Below are 27,471 nucleotides of genomic sequence, written 5' to 3'. Positions count from 1 at the left end.
TCTGGCTCAATGAAAACTTGTGCCTGATTCACTGTGGTGGCAAATTATAGGTGCAAGCCCATATTTCATCAGTTTGTCAGCAAGTATTGCAGCTTCAGTGAGCTGCATCATATACAATTTTAAGATTAGCTTCATAATTTTGTTCCTGTAACTGTTTGGCCAACCTGGACTGGCGGCTGGGAAGTATTCAAAGTTAGCTGCCTTGTACCAGGAGATAAATTGAAACCGTGCAACATTTATGGACAGGGTGCAAAATAGGAGTGCAAGCTATTACAGTAATCAGTTAAGCATGGTGAAATGAGATTTAATTTGTGAAATTACACTGTCTAATCCAGTTAACAGTTCTGAAATAGATATTTGTTAAAACCCTTTTTATGTCTCCTGCCTTGTGTGCTTGAGGAATTGAAGTGATAATGATTTTGAAAGCTGTAATATAATAGAACAATGTTGGTAATTAAGAGTTTGCTGTTCCAGTTTGTGTATATGTTGAATCAAATACTAGTGTTGGCAGCAAGAAGCGATCATCGGTGAGCTGTATGTTCTCCCTCGCGGGACCAAACAGACTCCTTTTTTGTTCTCCGTCATTGAATTTGCTCTGAATGGCAGCAGCAAAAATAATCACTGTGGTACATCACGACTCTGAACAGAATTGCAGGCAGACTTGGTTTGACGCTGGTACCTATAAACCATCCAAAGATGTGCAGGTTAGGTTGATTGGCCATGCTAAATCAACCTTACTAACTGGGATTAGCAGGGTAAATATATGGGGTTATGGGGATAGGGTCTGGGTGGGATTGTGGTCGGTGCAGACTTGATGGTCCGAATAGCCGCCTCCTGTACTGGAGGGATTCTATGATTTGGAAACTGAATATGTTTCTGGTAAATGAACAAATTTTAGTATAAATGTTCTGGACTCTATATCCAAATTAAAACAAGTTACCAGTATTCATTACATTCCCATTGTTCTGCATGTTGAGGTTATCTTATACCTTAAGTATGAGTTTGATGGGGATTTTTTTATAGTTTGGCCACAATGCTACCTTCAGCATCAGCATTTTGAGGTTTTAACATGATATGATTGTTACTCTTAATCTGGAGTGCTGATGACACTGAAAAGGCACAGAAAACTTCGACTCGGAAGTTCTGAAAGTTGCACTCCCTCTGACAACTTTGAACCAAAGATGCTTTGATGATTCATAATTTGGATCATATTTGAGCAGATGGTAATTAAGGGAGTGATGTTTGGTGAGGCAGCTTTTACGGAGCATTTCAAGATTCGCTGTGGAGAAGAAGGAACTGCTTTTGCTTCACTGTGTGATAAAAGTGGTGATATTGGTGGAGTTGAAGGAGTAGGCTTCAGAGTTGTTGAACAGAGCTGGAAGAAGTTGCAAGTGTGAAGGATTTTCTCGAGTTGGGTTTTAAATTTGGTGCTCAGAAGGGCAAGTTGCTGATGGACTTTAAAGTGACAAATAAGTGGAATTTCATGTAGATCAGATGTGAACAGCAGAATTCTTGGTGATCTGGAGTTTGTGTAGGTTGGAGTTTGAGAGGCTCACTGCACTTATCACACTTTTAGGGATGGAGCACGTGTGATGAACAGTACAGTGACAGTCCCAAAGTTGATAGTGGAGAAGTAAAGCTTCTTAGTGTACTCAAAAATAGAGTCACGTGCAAATTGGCATAGGGAGGCAAGAATAAGGGAAGTTAACACGTGGCTGAAAGAGTGGTGTGGGAAAGAAGGGTTCTTTTTCATGGGACACTGGCATCAGTTTTGGGGCAGGGGGGACTTATACCGTTGGGATGGTCTCCACCTGGACCGAGCTGGGATCAGTGTTCTGGCGAAGAGAGTAAATGGGGTGGTCAATAGGACTTTAAACTAGAGATTGGGGGGGAAGGGAAAGTCAGGGAACCAAGAGGTGAAGGAATCAGTGGGAAGCGTAGCTGCTTAGGATTACAAAAAATCACGAAAAGACAGCACTCAGGAGAGGTTACGATAGTCCCCATCTCACAAAATATGACACAGTGTCTGGAAAGGCTCAGTAAACCAAGGTCCACCACACTACGAAAACAAAAAGGGACGGTCAATAGGGAATTAAAGGTGCTATATTTAAATGCCCGCAGTGTCCGGAACAAGATAGATGAGCTTGTGGCCCAGATTGTGACTGGCAGGTATGATGTGGTAGGCATCACAGAGACGTGGTTGCAGGGGGTTCAGGACTGGCAGTTAAACATCCAGGGATTCACAACCTATCGAAAAGACAGAGGGGTGGGTAGAGGGGGCGGGGTTGCCTTGTTAATTAGAAATGAAATTAAATCAATAGCACTAAACGACATAGGGTCAGACGATGTGGAGTCTGTGTGGGTAGAGTTGAGGAACCACAAAGGCAAAAAAACCATAATGGGAGTTATGTACAGGCCTCCTGACAGTGGTCAGGACCAGGGGCACAAAATGCACCACGAAATAGAAAGGACATGTCAGAAAGGCAAGGTCACAGTGATCATGGGGGATTTCAATATGCAGGTGGACTGGGTAAATAATGTTGCCAGTGGACCCAAAGAAAGGGAATTCATTGAATGTTTACAGGACGGCTTTTTGGAACAGCTTGTGATGGAGCCCACGAGGGAACAGGCTATTCTGGACTTAGTGTTATGTAATGAACCAGACGTGATAAAAGATCTTAAAGTAAGGGAACACTTAGGAAGCAGTGATCATAATATGGTAGAATTCAGTCTGCAATTTGAAAGAAGGAAGGCAGAATCAGATGTGAAGGTTCTACAGTTAAATAAAGGTAATTACAGGCGCATGAGGGAGGAACTGACAAAAATCGACTGGAAGCAGAGCCTAGTGGGAAAGACAGTAGAACAGCAATGGCAGGAGTTTCTGGGAGTAATTGAGGACACAGTGCAGAGGTTCATCCCAAACAAAAGAAAGGTTATCAGAGGGGGGATTAGGCAGCCATGGCTGACAAAGGAAGTCAGGGAATGCATCAAGGCAAAAGAGAGAGCCTATAATGTGGCAAAGAGTAGTGGGAAGTCAGAAGATTGGGAAGGCTATAAAAACAAACAGAGGATAACAAAGAGAGAAATAAGGAAGGAGAGGATCAAATATGAAGGTAGGCTAGCCAGTAACATTAGGAATGATAGTAAAAGTTTCTTTAAATACATTAAAAACAAACGGGAGGCAAAAGTAGACATTGGGCCGCTCCAAAATGACGCTGGTAATCTAGTGATGGGAGACAAGGAAATAGCTGAGGAACTTAATAAGTACTTTGCGTCAGTCTTCACAGTAGAAGACATGAGTAATATCCCAACAATTCAGGAAAGTCAGGGGGCAGAGTTGAATATGGTTGCCATCACAAAGGAGAAAGTGCTAGAGAAACTAAAAGGTCTGAAAATTGATAAATCTCCGGGCCCAGATGGGCTACATCCTAGAGTTCTAAAGGAGATAGCTGAAGAAATAGTGGAGGCGTTAGTTATGATCTTTCAAAAGTCACTGGAGTCAGGGAAAGTCCCAGAGGATTGGAAAATCGCTGTTGTAACCCCACTGTTCAAGAAGGGAACAAGAAAAAAGATGGAAAATTATAGGCCAATTAGCCTAACCTCAGTTGTTGGCAAAATTCTAGAATCCATCGTTAAGGATGAGATTTCTAAATTCTTGGAAGTGCAGGGTCGGATTAAGACAAGTCAGCATGGATTTAGTAAGGGGAGGTCGTGCCTGACAAACCTGTTAGAGTTCTTTGAAGAGATAACAAATAGGTTAGACCAAGGAGAGCCAATGGATGTTATCTATCTTGACTTCCAAAAGGCCTTTGACAAGGTGCCTCACGGGAGACTGCTGAGTAAAATAAGGGCCCATGGTATTCGAGGCAAGGTACTAACATGGATTGACGATTGGCTGTCAGACAGAAGGCAGAGAGTTGGGATAAAAGGTTCTTTCTCAGAATGGCAACCGGTGACAAGTGGTGTCCCGCAGGGTTCAGTGTTGGGGCCACAGCTGTTCTCTTTATATATTAACGATCTAGATGACGGGACTGGGAGCATTCTGGCCAAGTTTGCCGATGATACAAAGATAGGTGGAGGGGCAGGTAGTATTGAGGAGGTGGGGAGGCTGCCGAAAGATTTAGACAGTTTAGGAGAGTGGTCCAAGAAGTGGCTGATGAAATTCAACGTGGGCAAGTGCGAGGTCGTACACTTTGGAAAAAAGAATAGAGGCATGGACTATTTTCTAAACGGTGACAAAATTCATAATGCTAAAGTGCAAAGGGACTTGGGAGTCCTAGTCCAGGATTCTCTAAAGGTAAACTTGCAGGTTGAGTCCGTAATTAGGAAAGCAAATGTAATGTTGTCATTTATCTCAAGAGGCTTGGAATACAAAAGCAGGGATGTACTTCTGAGGCTTTATAAAGCACTGGTTAGGCCCCATTTGGAGTACTGTGAGCAATTTTGGGCCCCACACCTCAGGAAGGACATACTGGCACTGGAGCGGGTCCAGCGGAGATTCACACGGATGATCCCAGGAATGGTAGGCCTGACATACGATGAACGTCTGAGGATCGTGGGATTATATTCATTGGAGTTTAGGAGGTTGAGGGGAGATCTGATAGAAACTTACAAGATAATGAACGGCTTAGATAGGATGGACGTAGGGAAGTTGTTTCCATTAACAGGGGAGACTAGGACGCGGGGGCACAGCCTTAGAATAAAAGGGAGTCACTTTAGAACAGAGATGAGGAGAAATTTCTTCAGCCAGAGAGTGGTGGGTCTGTGGAATTCATTGCCACAGAGGGCTGTGGAGGCCGAGACGTTGAGCGTCTTCAAGACAGAAATTGATAAATTCTTGATTTCTCGAGGAATTAAGGGCTATGGGGAGAGAGCGGGTAAATGGAGTTGAAATCAACCATGATTGAATGGTGGAGTGGACTCGATGGGCCGAATGGCCTTACTTCCGCTCCTATGTCTTATGGTCTTAAGTTAATATTGGAATATTTAGATGGAACATTTGAAAAATCAAAGATGTGGGGTGCAATCTTGCGGCTCTTCACGCCAGCAGGATTTTCTAGTCCTGCTGAGGGCGCACTCCGCAGCTTGTTTACTGGTGGCATTGGGTGGGAAATCTCATTGACAGCGGCGGGACCAGAAGATCCCAGCCACCACCGGCCCTGAGAAAAACACCAGGGGCAAGCCAGAGAATCCTGGTGATAGTTTCATTCCCGCCATAATCTCTACTTCAATCTCACTGCCTACGTTCTCTCACTGGCCACACTTGGGTGAAATCTAACTTTGTAATCTTGGTAACCTGTTTTACCCAGAGTAAAGTCTAAAATTCCACATCTTGCCCACTACTAAAATTGCTGACTCCCACTTATGTAACATTGCCTCATTTGTCCCACTATAGTTGAATTTTTTTGTGGCACCAAATGCGTAAATATATTGTTTTTGCAGTCTCTCATTGTCTACCATCCATAAGCTCCCAACTTGCTCATAACTCATTCCAACTGATTTCCCCTCTCCCTCCCTCCCCCAATACACCACCACCACCCCCACACACTCACCTGTTTCAATATATTACCTCTGCATTTAGGCATTCAACAATTGTAAAATTTTAACTTCATATATTTGCTCTTAACATCTAGCTTGCATAAATTCCTATGTTAACTTGTTCTAATCTCCATGTGTCGCTCTTCTTTCATTTCATTGAGAAAGTTGTTCATGCATGTAACAATCTATTAAAGTGATCTCATTAGGTACTGGATGATGGGCGTATATTGACGAGTGCAGCAACCAGAGCTGATTAAAACAATTAACAGCCACCTAAAATGGAATGTTTTGTATTGAGCAGCCAGGTCATTATGTAGTCAAGCTTGAGCTTATAAGAGTCACTTTGTTACTTCATACATTGCTTGGCTACAGCAAGGTTATGAGGGCAGTTTGAGAAAGTGAGCTAGTGCGAGTTTTATTTGGCTACTCTGTGCAGTCAGATGTCTTGTATTTTTTCTTTGCTCTTAGGTTATGGATCAAAATAACATGGTGTGTTTCAATCAAACTGTCCTGTGGCTGTCTGTAATTTCCTGTATGGCCATGTGGTTAAGTTATCGCTTTTTATTGAAAAATGATACTTGAAATAAGGTTTGTCAAGATAGCAGCTGTTCTTGACTCTTTTCAATGTCTTCAATATTCTATTTTATTCCTTATCAGAAATAATGATTGCCCTGAAATAACGATTGCTCTGTAAAATGCTCAGCACTTCTCAGAAAATACTGTCTCACGTCTGGGAGAATGCTGAGGACTTCTTCTTGAACACTGCTATGAAAGATTGTTTATGATCTGCCACGGGTTGCTCAATATGTACGCACTAAAGGCCTAGTTTCTTCTTCGGTTTTGTCCCTATGTTTAGAAGTCTATTTTAATGATCTGTGCATTTCAAATCTCATTCATTATCTACTTTTGGACACTGTCCTCAGTCAAAGAACAGAGAAAATTACAGCACAGGTATAGGCCCTTTGGCCCTCCAAGCCTGCACCAACCATGCTTCTGGACTGAACTAAAACCCTCTACCCTTCCGGGGACCATATCCCACCATTCCCATCCTATTCCTGTATTCCACTACTTCCCTTGGCAGCGTGTTCTAGGCGCCCACCACCCTCTGTGGGGGAAAAAAAAATTTGCCGCATACATCTCCTTTAAACATTGCCCCTCGCGCCTTAAACCTGTGCCCCCTATTAATTGACTCGTCCGCCCTGGGAAAAAGCTTCTGACTATCCACTCTATCCATGCTCCTCATAATCTTGTAGACTTCAGTCAGGTCTCCCCTCAACCTTCAGTGAGAACAAACCAAGTTTCTCCAACCTCTCCTCATAGCTAATGCTCTCCATACCAGGCAACATCCTGGTAAATCTTTTCCGTACCCTCTCCAAAGCCTCCACATCCTTCTGGTAGTGTGGCGACCAGAATTGAACACTATATTCCAAGTGTAGCCTAACTAAGATTCTATAAAGCTGCAACATAACTTGCCAATTTTTAAACTCAATGCCCTGGCCGATGAAGGCAAGCATACCGTATGCCTTCTTGACTACCTCCACCTGCATTGCCACTTTCAGTGACCTGTGTACCTGTGCACCCAGATACCTCTGCCTATCAATACTCTTAAGGGTCTTGCCATTTACTGTATATTTACTCTCTGTATTAGACCTTCCAAAATGCATTATCTCACATTTGTCCGGATTAAACTCCATCTGCCATCTCTCCGCCCAGGTCTCCAACCAATCTATATCCTGCTGTATCTTCTGATGGTACTTTGTGTGTCGTCCACAAACCTACTAATCAAACCAGTTACATTTTCCTCCAAATCATTTATATTATAAACAGCAAAGGTCCCAGCACTGATCCCTGAGGAAGGCCGCTTGTCACAGCCCTCTATTCAGAAACGCACCTTCCACTGCTACCCTCAAGTCTTCTATGACCGAGCCAATTCTGTATCCACTTCCCAGCTCACCTCTGATCCCGTGCGACTTCACCTTCTGCACCAGTCTGCCATGAGGGACCTTGTCAAAGGCCTTACTGAAGCCCATGTAGACCACATCCACTGCCCTACCCTCATCAATCACCTTCGTCACTTCCTCAAAAAACTCAGTCAAGTTAGTGAGACATGACCTCCCCCTCACAAAACCATGTTGCTTCTTGCTAATACATCCACTTATTTCCAAGTGGGAGTAAATCCTGTCTTGAAGAAACCTCTCCAATAATTTCCCTACCACTGACGTAAGGCCCACCGACCTGTAATTACCTGGATTATTCTTGCTATCCTCCAATCCTCTGGGACCTCCCGTGTAGCCAGTGGGGATACAAAGATTTCTGTCAAGGCCCCAGCAATTTCCTCCCTTGTCCCTCTTAGTTTTCTGGGGTATATCCCATCAGGTCCTGGGGACTTGTCGACCTAATGTTTCTCAAGAGCCCCAATACCTCCTCCCTTTTTGATCTCAACATGACTCAAACTATCTATACACCCTTTCCCAGACTCATCATCCACCAAGTCCTTCCCTTTAGTGAATACTGATGCAAAGTACTCATTTAATACATCACCCGTTTCCTCTGACTCCACACATAGATTCCCTCCCCTGTCCGTGAAATGGGCCAACCCTCTCTCTGGCTACCCTCTTGGTCTTTATATGTATAAAAAGCCTTGGGATTTTCCTTAATCTGGCTGGCCAATGGTTTTTCATGATCCCTTTTAGCCCTCCATACTCCTTGCTTAAGTTTCTTTCTACTTTCCTTGTATTCCTCACTTGCTTCGTGTGTTCCCAGCTTCCTAGCCTTGATGAATGTTTCCTTTTTCTCTTTGACCAGGCTCGCAATATCTCTCGTTATCCAAGGTTCCCAAAACTTACCATACTTATCCTTCATCTTTACGGAAATGTGCAGGTCCTGAATCCCTATCAACTTGCATTTGAAAGCCTCCCACATGCCAGATGTTGATTTGCCCTCAAACATCTGCCCCCAATCTACATTCTTCAGTTCCTGCCTAATGTTGTTGTAATTAGCCTTCCCCCAATTTAGCACCTTAACTTGAGAACTACACTTATCTTTATCCATTTGTCCCTTAAAGCTTACTAAATCGTGGTTACTATTGCCGAACTGCTCCCTACTGAAACGTCGACCACCTGGCCTGGCTCATTCCCTAATACCAGGTCAAGTATGGCTCCTTCCCCAGTTGGACTATCTACATGCTGTTTCAAGAAGCCCTCCCTAATGCTCCTTACAAACTCTGCCCCATCCATGCCCCCAGCACTAAGTGAGTCCCAGTCAATATAGGGGAAGTTAAAATCTCCCACCACAACAACCCTGTTACTTCTACACCTTGCCAAAATCTGTCTACATATCTGTTCCTCTATCTCCTGCTGGCTGATGGACGGCCTATAGCAAACCCCAATATTGGGACTACACCCTTTCTATTCCTGAGTTCTACTCATATTGCCTTGCTGTATGAGCCCTCCGAGGTATCCTCCCGCAGTACAGCTGTGATATTCTCCTTAACCAGTAGTGCAACTCCCCCATCCCTTTTGCATCCCCCTCCATCCTGAAACATCTGTATCCTGGAATGTTAAGCTGCCAATCCTGTCATTCCCTTAACCAAGTCTCTAATAGCAACAACATCATAGTTCCAAGTACTAATCCAAGCTCTGAGTTCATCTGCCTTACCTGTTACACTTCTTGCATTGAAACAAATGCACTTCAGTCCACGAGACCCTCTTTGATTAGCAACCACACTCTGCCTGCTTTTTCTGAGTCTTACTGGCCCGACTCTCTGGTTCTCCTTCAGTTAATTCACCCCCCCCCACCCCCCCCCCCCCCCCCCCCTGCCAAACTAGTTTAAATCCTCCCGTGTGAAACTAGCAAACCTCCCAGCCAGAATATTTATGCCCTTCCAGTTTAGATGCAACCTGTCTTTTTTGTACAGGTCCCACCTATCGTCCAAGATATCCATATGGACTTTGTTAGCCATAGGATCATTCAGCACAGAATGAGGTAATTCGGCCTATTGCACCTATTGAACCAATTAATTCCACTTTTTTTTTTGTAATTTTTTTCTTTCTCAAGTATAGATATCCAATTCCCTTTTTTTCAGAAAGTCAGTATTGAATCTGAATCTGCACCATCCTTCAGGCAGTACCTTCCAGATTATACCTGCGTTGCTGAGAATGTACCTCTATAATGTAACACTATTCCTCTTCCTGTGCTGATTTTGAGCTTATTGGTAAGTGATATGTAACAGGGGCACAATGATGAGTGATTCTATTTTATGATTTTCACGTGAGGAGGTATTAGTTTCCTTTTTCTGTGTTGCAATAAGCAGAGCTGAGATGGGAACCTATTGGAAAGACGAGTCTTAAATTCTGTTTCTCCCATCTGATGAATGAGGTGTCATCTGTTTTAAAAGCCGGAAGCAAAAATAAATTAAATTAAACACCAAAGATTTTTAAAACTGTACTGAAATTTATTTTTGCAGTCAGTCACAAAAACAAGGGGCCTGAGCTCTGGTGACTTAAATTGACCAGGCTCATGCATTTATCTTTAAAGCTATTTGATCCAAATATGAGATGAGGAGGAAAAATCCAGCTGTGGCTTTTTCATTTTTGATTTGAGTTCTAACGAATTAATGTTAGAATGTATTATTGAAGTACCCATGTGATTATTGTACCAAAACTAAGAAATAGCAATATTGTAGATGTAGTTTAGTTGATAACTTGACTCAAAAGACTCCAATTGAATATGGACAGTCAGTTGTGGTGGGTTTTAAGTCCCGGGAGGCTGAAAGACTAAAGAGAGCGATTTACCCCCTGTAGATCTAAATGGGAAACTGGCCTGTCACTCTATTGCCAACGTGGGGGGGAGCAGAACAAGAAAGCAGCTTGTCTCTTTAATAGCAGTGGGTAGTCATCCCAGACTTCAGAAAAATACATGTTGCAGATTTCATTTTAAAAAGCTTGAACCCACTATTGAGGCGATTAATGCATTCTCCATGATTATTGTAGATTTTCCTTACTCCTTAGAAAAGCATGAAACATTAAAGAAAGTAATGTGTCAGTTTTAAACTGCAATGAAACCTCCTAAAATCATGAAAATTAAGGTTCCAGGATTTCCCCACACCCCATCCTAGAAAGGCTAATATTTATGTGGCGCACTCTAAATGTCTTTTTTTTAGGTTTAGGTATTTCTGCATATTATGAAGGTGTTCGACATTTATGTCTATTTCCTGATAAAACTGTATGCAAATATACATACGTATATTTATATTATATATAATTGTTAAACGTGCCTGTGTATATGTAGCTATTTATTTTTAAAATCTCACTGCAATATTTTATTAAGTCATTGTTTAATTCAAGATGTGTTCACCTACGTATTTTCTGAGATCAGTGTATATGGCCTCTCACATTTTGAGAATGTATGTTCCCAACAGGAACGTGTGTTTATGTAGTGCCTTTATGAAAATGTTCCAAGGCATTGCACAGCAGCAATACAAAACAAAATTTGGCAGCAAACTACACACAGTTATTGGGTCAGATGACCAAAAGCTGGCCTCAGAGTCAAGTTTTTAAGAATATTGTAAAGGTGGAAAGCGAGGTGCAGGGAGGGAATTCCAGAATTTGGTGCATGACCGTTAAATATGGGACAATTAAAATTGGGGATGCTCAAAAGACCAGAATTAGATGAGCACAGATATTTTGGCGGGCTGTGGTGTTGGAGGATATTTCGGCGATGAGAAGGGATGAGGCCATGGAGAAATCTGAAAAATGAGGGCGAGGATATTAAAATCAAACTGTTGCTTGACCAAGAGCCAATGTATGTCTGTGAGTGCAGAGGTGATGAGAAATCTCGCTGATGAAATAACGAAGTTCCCATGCAGAAAGGTCAGGGGGGTGGGGGTGCGGAGGAGGAGATCCCCTTAGACATGTGGCTGGGAGAGGGATGAGGGGATTCTTCCATTTCTTATTGGAGATCGGGGCACTCTTTAAAAGTAGCACCCAGATCTCTGGATTCTTGGATTTGCTGGCTAGTGAGATAGTTGATGAATTAGTTTTAATTTTCCAAATCTCCCTAGATTCGGGGATGGTCCATTAGATTGGGCAGTAGCAAGTGTAACTCCACTATTCAAAAAGGGAGGGAGGCAAAAAACGGAACTACAGGTGAGTTAGCTTAACATCTGCCATGGGGAAAATGGTAAACTGTTACTCAAGGAACTACGGTAAAGCACTTTGATAAGTTTGGGGTAATCAGGTAGAGTCGTCATGGTTCTATGAAAAGTAAATCATATTTAACCAACTTATCAGAGCCATGATCTTATTACATAAATAGTGGAATAGGATTGAGGGGCCGAATGGCCTAATCCTGTTCTATGCTTTTATGCTTACTGGAATTAACACTAGACTCAATTTTCTTTAAAATAGCAGATATCAGAGGTTAACAGATTTGTGCCATTGTTTATTTTTATTAATTATGATTTTGATTTCTTTATAATAACCTGAATTCCCAAAATGTGCAACAATATATTGATTTTTTAAAAATCCCATTTACCATGGCCGTCACCATTTATTAGTATTCTTAAATATTGGTGACTACATTTTTAATCTAGAGCTTTCCATTTTCAGACCATACCATGCTACCTCACCTTGCATTGGAAGCTTGGAGTAGTTTCTGTGCCAATGCATGTAAATAAAGCTATGGCAATTTCCAGAAATATGGTGATTTATTATTTTAGTCAGTATTTTTACTGCAGTATCCTTACTACTACTTGAAATACATTTCTATCCATCTGTTCTATGTAAAAACTTGGAATCATTCCAAATGGACGAAGGTTTTACAAAATATGTTAGCCATGATTATGAAGCAGATCTTGCATGGAAGTGCAGAAATTCAGTTTATGTAGATTTGAGTGAGTTCATTAGAACTTTGTATTTGAGTTTTAAAAAAAAATGCTTGAAAGCTGCTATGCTCTGTGACAGTTAAATTATATGAGACACACGTACACGAAACCATCTCCCTAGGCCAAGTTTTTCTAAACCATAATTGAGCTGACAGTTACACAAGTTTGGATTTTTGTAATAAGTTGTACTGTGAATATTAAAGGTTGCAAGGCACTGCTGCTTGTTCTGGAAACTGACAGTAATAGCAAGAGATCACTGCTTGTCTTGACATGGTGTTTACCCATTGGCGACAAGGCGGCAAAATGTCAAAGCTCTATAGTCTTTTATGGATTATGATGTAAACTGTGTGCACAAATTTATTTTTGTGACATTTTTAGGGATGTATTACCACATTGCAATATATATGGGGTGGCTTCATTAAGATATGTAAAATTTAGTGAGGGCTTATGCAAATATAAAGAAATTCATGTTGAACTTTAGATCATTATTGTGTTGGCTAGGGAGACTGAATGAGGTGCAATTGTGGCCTTTCTGTGAATTACGCTGAAAAATCTACAGATTCAATCTTCTTATAGCATGCATTTCCTGTCCACAGAATACACCTCTGGTTATTGTGTTGTTGATGCATTTGTCAACCTTGATTTGTTGAAATCAGCTGTCACAATGGACTTGCAAACTTCATTTTCCCTGCGGAACAGACTTTTAAAGACTTTCTTTCAACTTGGTCACTAATTCAAAAAATGACTTTAGGGGTAACACACTGGCAATTTTGAAAAAAACGGTGAACAAACTTGCATTTCAAGAGTTGAGTGTGCTGCACAAGCCTTATTGACCTGCTGGTATTCTTATGGCTATTTATTGTACAAAATAAACATTACCAGAATAGTTTGTGTATCAAACTGTGTGTCATATCCTGTTACTGTCAATGTAAACTCCAGGAAGAATGTATTTATGGAATACTTATTCCTATAAATTATATATTAGGTTTCTTGCTGAGAAGTTGACTTCAGTAAGATGAGGTTCTCCAAATGATTTCACTGTTTTCCTTCCATAAAAACATGCTTAGTGTCTAATTTAGCTCAGTTTTTTGAATCAGTAATGAGGCTGTCTTTAAATATTCTAGTCCAAGAGTGGGAACTAAGGAGCAATATGAGAATATCTAAACATTTGAAGAGCGATGAGGTGGTTGGTACAGTGGGTTGAGTGCAATATGGCAAACTTGTAGATGGACAGAAATTATTTGTTACATAAATTGGTTTTGCATAAATTACTTTTCCAAGCATAATTAGGGATGGGAAATAAATGCTGGCCTAGCCAATGACATCCACATCCTGTGAATGAATAAAAATGTACTGTGGGAATAGTTTGTAATGACTTGTATTGTGTCTAAATTCTGAACATTTGGATTTTGCAGTTTAAGAATCAACATGGCTGGTGTTGTTCCAGTGGCAGTTGTAATTGAAATTAGGCTGAAGGCCCAATTGCAGCCCACCAGCTCCTTAGCCCACTTCTGTGTGTGAACTGTCCTCATTTCAGAGCCTGTCAGCACTGGGGTGTTGTAAATCAGACTTTGGAGGAAGATGAAAATAAATCATAGAAACCCTACAATGCAGAAGGAGGCCATTCGGCCCATTGAGTCTGCACCGACCACAATCCCACCCAGGCCCTACCCCCACATATTTTACCCGCTAATCCCTCTAACCTACACATCCCAGGATTCTAAGGGGCAATTTTTTAACCTGACCAATCAACCTAACCCGCACATCTTTGGACTGTGGGAGGAAACCGGAGCACCCGGAGGAAACCCACGCAGACACGAGGAGAATGTGCAAACTCCACACAGACAGTGACCCGAGCCGGGAATCGAACCCGGGACCCTGGAGCTGTGAAGCAGCAGTGCTAACCACTGTGCTACTGTGCCGCCCTTAATTGAATAATTAATTGATAATTAAATAATTGAAGGGAAAATGGTTGGGGTTGGAGAAAGAAACAGAAAACAAAAAAACACATGGGATTATTTTATTATAGTTCTGAGATTGACCCTCAAGTCATTCCAAAAGTACCAATTCATACCAATAGATGTTCAAGACTTATAATGGAGTTGAATATATAAAATGAATTGAAATGATGGCACTGTACTTAATAGCATGTGTGTTATGGAATACCTGCAAGTAATGTAATTGACATGAATCTTCTGATTCCGCATTGCCTCAAAAAGGTAAAATTACAGATTCCCTGTCAGGGTAAAATTGCAGTTTGTCTGTAATGAAAATGATCCCTTTCTAGCTTCTAAATAAAGCAATGAATTAAAGATGGAAGGGAAAATTTAAACTTTTGACATCGGTTGTGATGGCTTCCTGCTGGCTGATCTCTTCAGCAATTCTCCTGATGTTTCTATTCCTCGGTTTGTACATGCATGTTCATTTTGACTTGACGTTTCTCCTCCATTGAAATGCATTTTTATATGATTTGAAGTGCAAGAAAGAGAGATGTTTAAATGCCTAATGCAATGATTTGAATATCAAATGTGAATCCTTCAAGTGTAACATTATTATTATAATGAACTGGTACAGGTCATCTGGGATTTTTCCCTGCTAAAACATGCTGTTTTAATTGCTTTCCAATGTGTTATGTCATTTAGATGGCCACATGGGAATTTTAAAGGTAAATTTTAATAACATTAAAGCTATTTTTAAGTTGCTTAATGAATGAATTCTTCCATTTGAAAACACCAACTACGTTATAATTGATGGGCTGAAGCAGGGGTGAAGGTCACATTGCTGTTGAATGGATTATGGATCAGTATCCTTGCATAAAGAACTTTCATTTATCTAAATTTACTTTAAGCCCCTGCTAATGTTGGTTTTCATAGCCACAGAGTATTTTTAAGAAAAAAAAGTATTGATTACGCTTCTCTCAAAAAGAAAATGCTCAATCAGAAGTTGATATGAAACATATGATGGTTTATTAGAAGAGAATTGACATCTTTTGACACCCCCCCCAAATCTGTGACCGTGCCACTTATTAAACAATTGTACTTTAATATGTTTGAAGTTGTAAATCTTGATGCGGAATTTTTTTTAAGAGGTTCTTTATGAACACACTTTTAATTGCAGTAAAATAATTTTAGTTGCTTTCACCAGTCTTGTTGCTGTACAATACTGATCATTTTGTGCTGATGGAGGACTGCAGATGATACGGTGAAAGCATTGCAGCAGCAAACAGATCAGTCATCTCTCTGCAGACATTTTCCTGGGCATTCCAGTGAATGAATAGAGGTACGGGTGGTGAAGAGAGGGGGGAGGATAGCGGTGGGGAACATGGGTTACTGCAGAACAATTTTGTAGTTTACAAATGTATCCAATTCATCTAATATCCTTGTGCAGTCAACAAAGTGTGTACCATAATATCTTAAGATACTTTTTCCCCTTGAATTATAGATGGCTTAGTACCACAAATGTAATTCCTGAGGTGTTGGCCATTACATTTCTTGGCTGCCATGCTCTGCTCCCATGGCTTAGTTATTGTTCCACTGAGATGGTGATGCATATGTTGAATCTAGTGCATGGGATTGTAACAGCTAAAATGCGACTGCTGCTTCAATGGCATTTTCTGCGCCAGTACTTCAGATTTTATACTTGTGTCCTAATCCTTAGGGCGGGATTTTATGGCCTCGCTCATCCCAAAACTGTAAAATCCCTCTCCTGCTCCACCCCTTGCCCGCTCCGATTCCTGTGGCGGGTGGACTGGTAAAATTCCGGCCTTAATGTTGAACATGATGGGTTTTGAATTTGTGTTCTCTAGATTATTGTCTGGGGTGGAATCATTAATAAGGTTATGGGGGTTTTGGCCCCAGCTGCAAATTCTAGATCCATGCCAATGATTTAATTCCCCATTACAGGTCAGTGCCTTTAGCTGAACCAGACTGTTGGTAACTTTAGCCTCCTTTTTGATCAAGCCAACCCTGTGATTCTCATATGCCGTCTGTCACGATGACTGCCCACTTCCAGCTCCTGTAATATCACTTGCATCCAATCCTGTCTTGGGGCCCTCCATCTGCTGAATCCCTCATCTATCCCTCATGTCTGCTGCAGACTTGATTATTCCAGTTCTCTCCTGGCTGGCCTCCCATCCTAGGTTGAGCGATCTGAAATTCCTCCCATATACCTCGCCACCCTTAATATATATCCTTTCCCCATTTAAGTCCCTCACTTAAAAAAAAATCTGCCTCTTGCATCAAACATTTTTTTCATTCCTCCTAATCTTTCCTGCTTCACCTTGCCTGCTTTGGAACATAACTGGGAAACTCCATAATGTTTTTCAATGTTAAGTGCACTTTATAAAATCAACTTTTTGTCTTTAAGGATGCTTGTAAAGTAAATTAGATATTAAGTGTGCCATTGTAAACATGTTTTCAGACTAGTAGATCTAATATTGCCTTTGACTGGAATAACAGACTTGTGTGTCAGCTGAATATCACTGATAGTAATATGAAATTACTTTGACATTCTGAAACCAGTTGTTAACTACCGCAAACTTGCAGCACAGAAATCTCAGCATCTGCTACAAGGTGACCAGTCATGAAGATTGGATAAAAATGTAGTCTTCATTTTTGTCTTTCTCTTCTCTGTATGGCAGCATGAAGCAATGCACACATCAGCTTGACTCAAAGCCCCTAACAGGAGATATAATTGGGGGAGACGTGGGTACCACCTCCATTCCTATTATAACTTGTATCTTGTAATTGCGTTTGTGTCTATATATGCCCTGTTTGTGAAACAAATCCTGCACTCACATGATGAAGGAGCAACACTCCGAAAGCTCGTGCTACCAAATAAACCTGTTGGACTTTAACCTGGTGTCGTGAGACTACTTACGATTCCTATAAGTCACAGGTACCCTGCCAGATGTCAACCCAATATTGTGAGATTGACTTCTCTGCTCACCAGGCTGATACCTGGTGTGGAAATGGAATTATTCACACAATTGGAGAAGCAGACTGGTCTTAGTTGTACTTGGCAGTTGTGTTACACTATTCACAACTGAAGGAATACTTGGGTGTCTTTTTCCAAACTATGTGCCAAATTATTAACATTCCTTACTACTATAATAATACAGCAGTTGGGAATAGTGTAGGAAGCTATGAAGAAAAAATGGAGTTGAAATGAGTTGAATTGGCTTGACATCACAATTAGAAGATAGAAACTGGAAACTCCACCCTTTCTGTTGATTGTCAGAACCCCCTGTAACTTCTGTCAACTCCATTCTATGAAACATTTTGTAAAAACATTGAAGAACATTGCTTGCCTTCCTTGCTGGAATAATTAATTGCAGTAATTTTTCAATAATATTGCTTGCAAATTCCTGTCAAATATCCTGGTCGGAATTTCTTTTGGAGAATTTATGGAAAGCTAATTTAATTTGTTCTGTGAACATAATTCTGAAATGCCCTTTAAAATAGAAATGTATGCGGACTTCAGGTATCAGTGGAGGCTTTTCTTCAGTCGGTAATTGGAGGTTTCAACATGCCATGCCCTACCAACCTTGGACATTTGTTACCAAGGGAACCCTAGAGTTTCCGCCCACAGTCCAAAGATGTGCAGCTAAGATGGATTGGCCATGGTAAATTGACCCTTAGTACCCCCAGATGTGTAGGTTAGGGGATAGGTAAGATGCTCTGTCAGAGAATTGGTGCAGACTTCATGGGTTGAATGGGATTCTATGGACATTTCACTCCTGGTGAAATCATCCCACAAATGGAGACCAGTTGTGATGACACTGAAGGAGGCCATTGAAATTCCTGGATGGCCAGGGAAATGGCTGCGTAATGCTGTTTTTAAAACGCACCCAGATTTTATGCTGGCCCCTTTAAGTCCCCACTCCAAAAGAAATCCTAAGGGTGGCAGAATTGCAAACTGATGCACACCAAACCATCCAGCGGGAATCTCACCGGTTTTCCTGCTAGAGACAAGAAATTTGTTTTGAGAATTCCACCTAAAATGTTTTTGTTTGAAAACCATGATAGTGAATATGATGGAATGTTGCAGATTGAGATGGAGATTCAGGTTTACTTAACACGTTTTTTCTTTGTGCTGTTTTTTGAGATCATAACTCTTTTGCATCTGGATCTAAAACATGCTGTTGGTTCCCATTTTAAGCAACTAGCCAATTCTGGTCTAATCAGCATACACATACATTGCATTTCATTTCTGTGATCCAATTGTGGCTACTTTTGATTCATGACAGACCACATTGAGAGTTCCTGAGGTATGAGTCTCCTGCAATTGAATGCAAGTCCATTGTTGAACTGGAAGAACTTGCTGAGATTAGCAGCTGGACAGATTAGTATTCACTCTGTCTTCTAGGCTGATGGTTTTAGCACCTCCTGATAGTGTGCAATTTACTGGGACAACATATGTTTGGAAAGCCTCGTGGCACTAGAGTGATGTGAAAAATAACTGTAGATGGGGTAGAAAGTGTTGGAAAGATTCAGATTGGGAGGTTTTGTGTTTAAGAAAGGGCAAGATGTTCAAAGAATCTGAGGAAAGGAAAGTTGGAGAAGAAACGGTATCAGAGAGGAGAGATGATTATGGTTTTTTTTTTGGAGAGTAATAATATGCTTTTGAACAGAAGGACATACCTGAGAAAATGGAATGATTTAATATGCGAAATAACGTGAGGGTCAGGAAGGGTGATGGGTGGTCAGCCATTTAGAGGAAATGAGGTCAACCAGCAGGAGGTCAGTCTTTTGGATGTATTGAGCCCGAGGGCATGGGGCAGTGGAAGAGAACCTAAAGATCAATAGAGGTTTGGGGCTTTGGTAGGCTCTGCCAGTGGAAAGATTGATCTGATGGTCAGTAGCAAGTGGGAAACAGCAGACACTGTCTCCCTTGCCTCTCAAATCTGTGAACTCGTGGCTTTTGCTAGAGATGAGTGTGGAGGGGAAAATGACTGGTTGGGAGAGACTTGAGGAACGGGTTGTAGTTCAGAAAATAAACTGATGGTATCTTTGCTTCACAGTGTGACTTTAAAGTCATGATTGTTCTTGGAAGAGGAGCATGAGACACATTGCTGTTTGATGTAGTCACGCTAAATCTGATGATGCATGGTTAAACCAGTTACAAGATTGTTTCCTTTCGATTTTGAAGGTGTAAGAATTAGGTTGGGCAGCCTCTGTCCTACCATTAGCTAATGAAAGGACAAAGCCATTCAAGGTGCAAGTTAGACAATGATACACAAGTCAACAATTGCTGTGATTTTTGTGTGGTGGAAGAACGGATAAGGAATAAGCAATTGGCAATTTCAAAATGTAGCTGTGCGCAAACTTAAGAACTTTATTTTGCAGGAATGTAAGCAGAAGAATAAGAATTACGGGAATATGGGTGGTGGTGATGCATAGATGATGGCACTCCATCCTATCGACTGATGATACAGTTGGTGTTTGATGCTACTGAGGGTCTTGACATTTGGGGTGAAAGAGCAGGGAACTGGAAATGTGCACTATACTTTGTAGGGCATTGACTCCAAAGATCATTTGACATTTGAGTCCAGAGATGTATGGGTTAGGTGAATTGGTCATTCTAAATTGCCCCTTAGTGTCAGCAGGACTGGCAGGATAAATATGTGGGGTTAAGAGGATAGAGTCTGGGTGGGTTGTTGTTGGTGCAGGCTTGATGGGCTGAATGGCCTCCTGCTGCGCTGTAGGGGTTCTATGATTCTATGACTGACAAAGAGGAGTAGGTAAGCAACAGTCAATGAGATGATGACCTGTTTTATCAATGGAGCAAAGCTGTAGCCGATCTTGGTATTGTTAATTGTGTATTTTACAATTTCCTCCAATTTAGTGTTGTGTAAACAGATTTTTCAGAACTTCAGCCCTTATTACACATTGTTAAGTAAATGTCTGGGTTCAGTTAGTGATGAAATACATGGCTCGCAGCAAACCTTGTTAACCATACAATGACAGGAAATTCATTCAGGGTGAGAGGAAACTGTTTGAAACTCAAGTATACTTACTGTTGGGGGAAATGCTTTCAGTTGCATTTAGTACCCAATATGTTCAGATGTTCTAGTTTATCAATAGCTGAAAAAAATTGGAAAGCTTGTTGGCAGCATTATATTTGGATCTCACAAATCGAGTGAAATTAGAAAACAAAAGATTTGTTGAATAATTTCTGAACTATTTTGTACCTCTGAATTACAAGGTTCTGTTTTTGAGTCCCACTCCAGGGCTTGAACATAAAAGTCAAGGCTGGCACTCTAGTGCCGTACTGAGGGTGCACTGCAGTGTTGGAGGTGCTGTTTTTCCAATGTGATGTTAAACCAAAGCCCTGTCTGCCTGGATGTAAAAGATCCAATGGTACTCTTGAAGTCCCCTCCAGTTGTCCTGGCTAATATTTATCCCTCAATCAACATCGCAAAAACAGATTAACTGGTCGTTATCACATTGCTGTCTTTGGGAGTTTGCTGAGCACAAATTAGCTGGCACATTTCCTATGGTAAAGTAGCGACTACACTTTAAGTACTGTATTGGCTGTAAAATGCTTTGAGACGCCCTGTGGCCATGAAAAGCATTATATAAACGCTAGTCTTATTTTTTTAAAAAAAAGCTTTGCAACCAATACTTCTAAAAAGAAAACATGAATCATATGTTTTGAATTTTGGAGACAATTGAACTAATTAGCACTAGTTCTGGAAAATATTAACATTATGTGCTTTGAACTTTGTAAAATGAAATGAAAGAAAGGCAACTGTTAATTGCCAGGAACGTTAATTTTGTGCCTGTTACAGCATGTGGGTGTACCTAAACCACATGGACTGCTGCGATTAAAGAAGGCAGCTCACCACACCTTCCTGAGGGCAGTTAGGGATGGGTAACAAATGCTGGCCTCGCCAGTGACGCTTGCAACCTGTGAATGATTTTTTTTTAAAGAAGGCTGCGTTTGTTGCCAACACGTTTCAACCTGCGATTCTAGTGTCTCACTCAGTTACGTCTTTGCGAGTGATAGAGTAGGCCATGGCCAGGGGAAGGGATGCTTATCAAACAGTTATTAAAGACATTTTCCCATGAATTTTGAAAGATACTTTTAAGTAAATGCTGATGCTTTAAGAAAACACCTGATAAGATCCCACCTCCTCCATACCAGCAAATAAAAAGCTCTCAATGCGCTCAACATCATTCGCCCCACAGCTCTCCAAACCAGAGTGGGCCAATGAAAGATGCAGTGGGCTGTTGTTCCGGGCACTGATTCGGTGGTTTAACCTCAATATCAATCTGGGCCTCGGTTGATAACTTTGTCCTCATTTGAGCAGGTGCCAAACTGCTGATCCACACAAGATTCATTCAGTCCCTTGTCCGCAGCTCTGTTTGACTTGCATACAAGGGCATCAGTCACATTTAGGTGCCCATCCTCTCTGTGCTATCAGGTTTCTGTATTTTTATTCCAATTCAATCAAATCAAGTCCAATTCAGAGTCTCAACAAGTTGAGACATTCCGAATCCAAGCTGACAAGACAGGGCTCTCACCTTCTGTCTTGGGCTTTATCTACATGATCCAAGCTGATTGGAGTAGGCATAGCTCCTCCTCCAAGGCTTGTTCTCAATTGCATCTTAGCCAAAAGGCCGAGATGCCGCTTTTGAAAATTGCTTCAAATGAAGCTAAAATGGAACCTAATGACTTCAACCAAGCACAGCATGTCGATACTACACTTGACCTTCGCCAAAAGGCCGAGAAGCGATAGGTTGCATGGTAGCTGCTGTCTGACAGGTTTTTGCTGGATTATTGTGTCAGGCTGAGTGCAGCGGTGTGCTGTCATTGGTTTTCTGTGCATACCTTGACCAGTGCATGTGCAGACTTGTATGGGCGATTATCTTGTATTGGCAGGAGACACTGTTTGAAACAAAACTTGGGTCTGGCATTGTGTGCATATTAAAAGTTTGGATCTTGCCCAATAGGAGATGAGTGATGTCACATCTATAGTGCAAATATTTGGTACTTCACATTATTAGATTAACTTGCAGTGCCTAAAATGTTATTTTGTAAATATCATTAAAGCAACATTTAAAATATTTAATCCAGGTTTTGTGTCCCATCCTAAAAATGGCAATATTGCATGGAAGAGAAATGAGGGTGATTTGAGATTGAAGGCAGAAAGTTAAGAGTTGAGGAACTGAAGTTGTTTTCTTTTAGACAAAAGATATAAGTTACGCACAATACACATTTTCCCAGAACTTTAAAAAAATAAATTACAAATAGCCCATTTAACTTTAAGCACCTACAGATGTGAACTGCAAAATTGCTGCATCCTGAGCAAAGTTTAAGGTTAAAAGGATTTTTTCTTCTATTCTTTTATCTTAATTTCTCCATCCCCTCATGAACATGCTAAGGGGGAAATGACATACTTCCTAGATTAACAAGTTATTATGGTTGAGAGCTTCAAGTTTCTAAGTGTCCAGATCACCAACAGCCTGTCCTGGTCCCTCCACACCGATGCTAAGATTAAGAAAGTCCACTATTACACCTTTACTTCCTCAGGAGGCTAAGGAAATTTGGCATGTCCACTATGACTCTCTCTAACTTTTACAGATACACCATAGAAAGCTTTCTTTCTGGTTGCACCACAGCTTGGCATGGCTCCTGCTCTGTCCAAGACCGCAAGAAACTACAAAGGGTCATGAACGAAGCCCAGTCCATCACTCAAACCAGCCTCCCATCCATTGACTTTGTCTACACTTCCCGCTGTTTCGGAAAAGCAGCCAACATAATCAAGGATCCCACACGCCCCGGCCATACTTTCTTCCACCTTTTTCTATTGGGAAAAAGATACAAAAGTCTGAGGTTACATACCAGCAAACTCAAGAACAGCTTCTTCCCTGCTGCCATCAGACTTTTGAATGGACCTACCTCACATTAAGTTGATCTCTCTTTACACCCTAGCTATAACTGTAACACTACATTCTGCACTCTCTCCTTTCCTTCTCTACATATGGTACGCTTTGTCTGTATAGCACGCAAGAAACAATACTTTTCACTGTACACTAATACATGTGACAATAAATCGTTTCAAAATTCAATAATTAACAATATTGATAATTACAGCACCAACTTGCCTTGCATTCTGCTATAAATTAACATCCAGCAGATGGATGCTGGGCAGAAGTAAGCAGTTTAGGAGAATAGGCTTAAGCAAATAATCTTTTTAAGGGACAAGCACAAGAGATTATTAAATACTGTGTGTTACAAAATCATTGAAATATGTGACAAGGGCAACAGATGCTTGGCAGCACCACCACTTGTGAGTTCTCCTGCAAACCATACTATCTTGACGTGGATCTATATCACCATTCTTTCACTGTCTTGGATCAAAATCCTGAAACACACTCAGCACTGTGAAAGTATCTACACCATATAGACTACAGCAGTTCAAGGTGGTGGATCATCAGCACCTTCTCGAGGACAATTTGGGATGGACAATAAAGGCAGGTCTTGTCAGCGATATTCAAACCCCATGAAAGAATAAAACTGAATGATTTGATAATTCTGGACTTTTTCTTTTTCTTAGACGGGAAGAAATTTTAAAGAATGTTTCTTCAATAAATTAGCAGTTGGTGGAGATCGTGAGGAAACAAATTGTACTGGTTATGTTGAATGGTCTTTCTCATGTTTAGTTCCAGCTATTTGTTAGAATATTGTTAAAAATAAGTTACCGTGTGCTTTTAACAATCAAAATCCATAGGTGCAGATATTAACCGTTTATGGTTCTCCAGCTCCATCTTTTGCTGCTTCTCACTTTCAGATGCTTTTGTGAATGGATGTGCTTTTTGTCATCTCATTGTTTTAGCTCCTCTGAAGCAGTTAGTGTGGAACAGGTGTGATGGACCACTTGTGGCCTTGGACCACTTGTCATTTACAGTTCTTGTGATCACTGAAAACCTTAAAACATCAGTCTGTTTACTTTAAGCATTTCACACTTGTTCTGTCAATATCTGTTTTATTTGATCTGTTTTCCAGGAACTTGATTATTACTTTGCAATGAGCTTCTTAAGCTTCACTTTAAACTGATGATGGCTATTGGCGGACGTTTCAATGCTCCTGATCCTGTAATCTCCCATCTGAGCATGTAATTATTGGATGTGAATTGAGAAAAAATTATTCTTCAGAGTGTGGGTGCCCTTGGCTAGGCCAGCATTTATTGCCCATCCCTAATTGCCCTTGAGAAATCATTTACAAAATAAATTAATGCAAAAGTGACCCAAAAACGCGTGACACAATCACAGTGCCAGTTTTGCGTGAAAAATGATTGCCGTTAGGTCAGAAAACGTGACCAATTTTCTTCTGCTGTTTACTCGTACAGAAAAAAGAAATGTTGGGACGAGGAGCAAGCAGATAATGTGTTGAATTTAATTTTTTTTTTTACTTTCAGCTCACTGTTGGACAGGATACTCTCTGAGGCTGGCTGGTTTGATGTGGCACAGGTAGAATTTTCATTTTATGTTTACCGGCGGGAGTAAGCAAAAACAACTTCTTCATTTAATTGTGGAATACCCAGAAATGTTAGTTGACCCTATGCAATTTTACTCATTTAAAAAAAAAAGTGATTTAAATGTTGATGTGTGAATTGTTACAGTTCATTAATTACCCGTTTTTTTTTTGGATCAAATGGTTTGATCACCTTGACTATCTTGTACAAAGGAGTCTTTGAACTGGAAAAGGCCAAGCTCAATGAGCCATAAATAGATCTAACTTAAATTAAGTGGGCAGCAAAGTTAGCAATCATGATGAACAGTGGACCATCTTCACTGGAAGATAAAAATCTACACTAGTATTTTTCCAAGACTAACGTGTTTTGAAGCAGTAGTGTTTGGAACAAGTACACAGTACTCCTTGCGATGTGCTCTAATCAGCTTTTGTATAGCTGTAGCAAAACTTTCTCCACTTTCTGTTTCTATTGCACAAGATGATATAAAGGCTAACATTCCCTTAACCTTTTTTAATTGGATCTGTACATGGATCACAATTTCTTTTGGACTCTCACTATTCCTCGCTTTTCACCACTTATTAAGTATTTGGGTTCATTCTCTTTCTTTGGATTGACCTCACATGGCATTGAAATTCATCTGCCAGTTTTACCAACTCTCTCCACCTACAATCTCTTTGTGATGTTATGCTCCCATCCACTCACCACCATACAAGGATCTACTTGTAGCGCATGATGATATGGTGGTGATATTAAATAGGTTTAGTTTTTGAAAATGATAGTGTAAGTAAAGTATAGACTTACTAGAGGAGAATTACTAGAGGTACCTATAGATGAATTGCGTCTGAGAAAATAAAACCAAAGATGGATAAGGGGCTAGCGCCTTCCATGATTCCTCCAGTTGTTGAAGAGAGACTGCGAGGATGCAGAAGAAGTGTGGACTGCAATTTTGCAAGGGGACTGGAAAGTAGCAATCTGAAACCTCTGTTTGCTTGAGAAGGGAAATTGAGATCTTTGTTCAATCCAACATTAGTTGCGGACATAAAAACGAAAGCTGAAATTTTCCAGCCACTCTGCTCCAGTTGATCGTTTCCCAGCAATGGGGCTGCAACCAACAGGAAACTGCATTGACAGCGGTGGGCCAGAAAATCCTGCCAATGGAGAGCTGCTTCTGTTACCGTGAAGCACGGGGCACAGAAAATCCTGCCCAAAGTGTTGGAAATACTCAGCAGCTCTGGTAGCATCTGTGGAAAGAGAAACAAAGTTAATGTTTTGAGTTGCGTCTGACTCTTTTTAGAGCTGTAGGGAGGTAAAAATATATGGGTGTCATGTTGTTAAAAAGACAGTGGGGAAGGAAGAACATGAGAGAGTCTGGGATAGGATAGAGGGCAGGTGTGATTAAGTGACAAAGATGTCATCAAACAAAAGGCAAAAAGAATGGTAAATGTTGTAATAAAGAAAAAAAACATTTGTCCAGAGTGCGTAAGAATGGCAGAATAATGAACAACCGTATCGGAAAGCAAAAACGTGAAAAACAAGATTCACTTAAAGGGAACAGGTGGGGGAATGGCACTTTGTGAATTGCTCATTCGGAATTGCTCATGGTGCAGACACAATTTGCTGTAACGAAACTGTGGCCAACACATAGTCATAAAAAATACAAAATGGGTGACAGAGTTCATGGTCTGAAATTGTTTAACTCAACTTTAAGTTTGGACGGCTGTAAAATGCCTTATCCAGTGATGAGGTGCTGTTCTTTGAGCTTGCGTTGAGCTTCACTGAAACACTGCAGTTGGCCAAGGACAGAAATGTGAGTGTGAGAACAAGGTGGTGACTTAAATGGCAACCAACTGGAAGCTCGGGGTCATGTTTACTGATTGACTGACTGGGGGTGTTCCACACTACAGTTACCTAATCTCCCAATGTAGAGGAGACTACATTGTGAGCAGCATATATTGTATACTTAGTAGAAAGGAGAAGAAGAAATCATTTCTTCACCTGGAAGGAGTATTTGGGTCCTTGAATGGTGTGGAGGGAGGGAGTAAAAGGGCAGACATTACACCTCCAATGAGTGCATGGGAAGGAGATGAGGTATTTGGTGATTGAGGAGCGGATAAGTGTGCCCCTTTGGAATCCTGACAAGGAGAAGGTGTGTCTGATGTTGGCAGAAATGGTGGAGGATGATCCTTTGAATGTGATGGGGTGGAAAGTGAGGAAAAGGGGAACCTTACAGCAGTTCTAGAAGGGAGTGCAAGAGATGAGAACAGATATGCGGAAAATAAGTTCAATATGTTCATGGGCCCTGCCAATCACACGGGGCAGAGTGGAAGATTCCACCATTTTTGCCAACATCAAACTGTGCTTCTGGTCTATTTTTTTTGTTGCTCAATTTTCAAAGGTGGCATGATCAGTGTATATGCGGCAGAGAAACTGGGAGAATGTAATGGAGTCCTTACAGGAGGCAGGGTGTAGGGTCGCTCTGTGGTTCCCAACTGCTGTGAGGGTGCAAGTATGCTGCAACAGCTGGTACTCCTGCACATGCGCCTTTGCACCAAGCCACCCGACAAGCCCC

The 27,471-nt window shown here is 41.0% G+C and overlaps 1 protein-coding gene across 3 annotated transcripts in view; it reads left to right on the top strand.

Annotated features, from left to right (window-relative positions):
- The window catches only part of LOC144491354 (SH2/SH3 adapter protein NCK1-like), a 211,749-nt gene that overhangs the window by 57,133 nt on the left and 127,145 nt on the right, over positions 1-27,471 (top strand). For 2 of the 3 annotated variants that reach the window (XM_078209047.1, XM_078209049.1), the window contains one exon: positions 24,846-24,897. The exons of the other annotated variant lie outside the window; for it this stretch is intronic. The gene's annotated coding sequence lies outside the window, so the exon portion shown is untranslated. The remainder of the gene's footprint in view (positions 1-24,845; positions 24,898-27,471) is intronic. 3 annotated transcript variants of the gene reach the window in all.

Source organism: Mustelus asterias, chromosome 3 (assembly GCF_964213995.1).
Source record: "Mustelus asterias chromosome 3, sMusAst1.hap1.1, whole genome shotgun sequence".
NCBI classification, from domain to species: Eukaryota; Metazoa; Chordata; class Chondrichthyes; order Carcharhiniformes; family Triakidae; genus Mustelus; species Mustelus asterias.
This window is presented reverse-complemented; position numbering and strand designations above follow the sequence as displayed.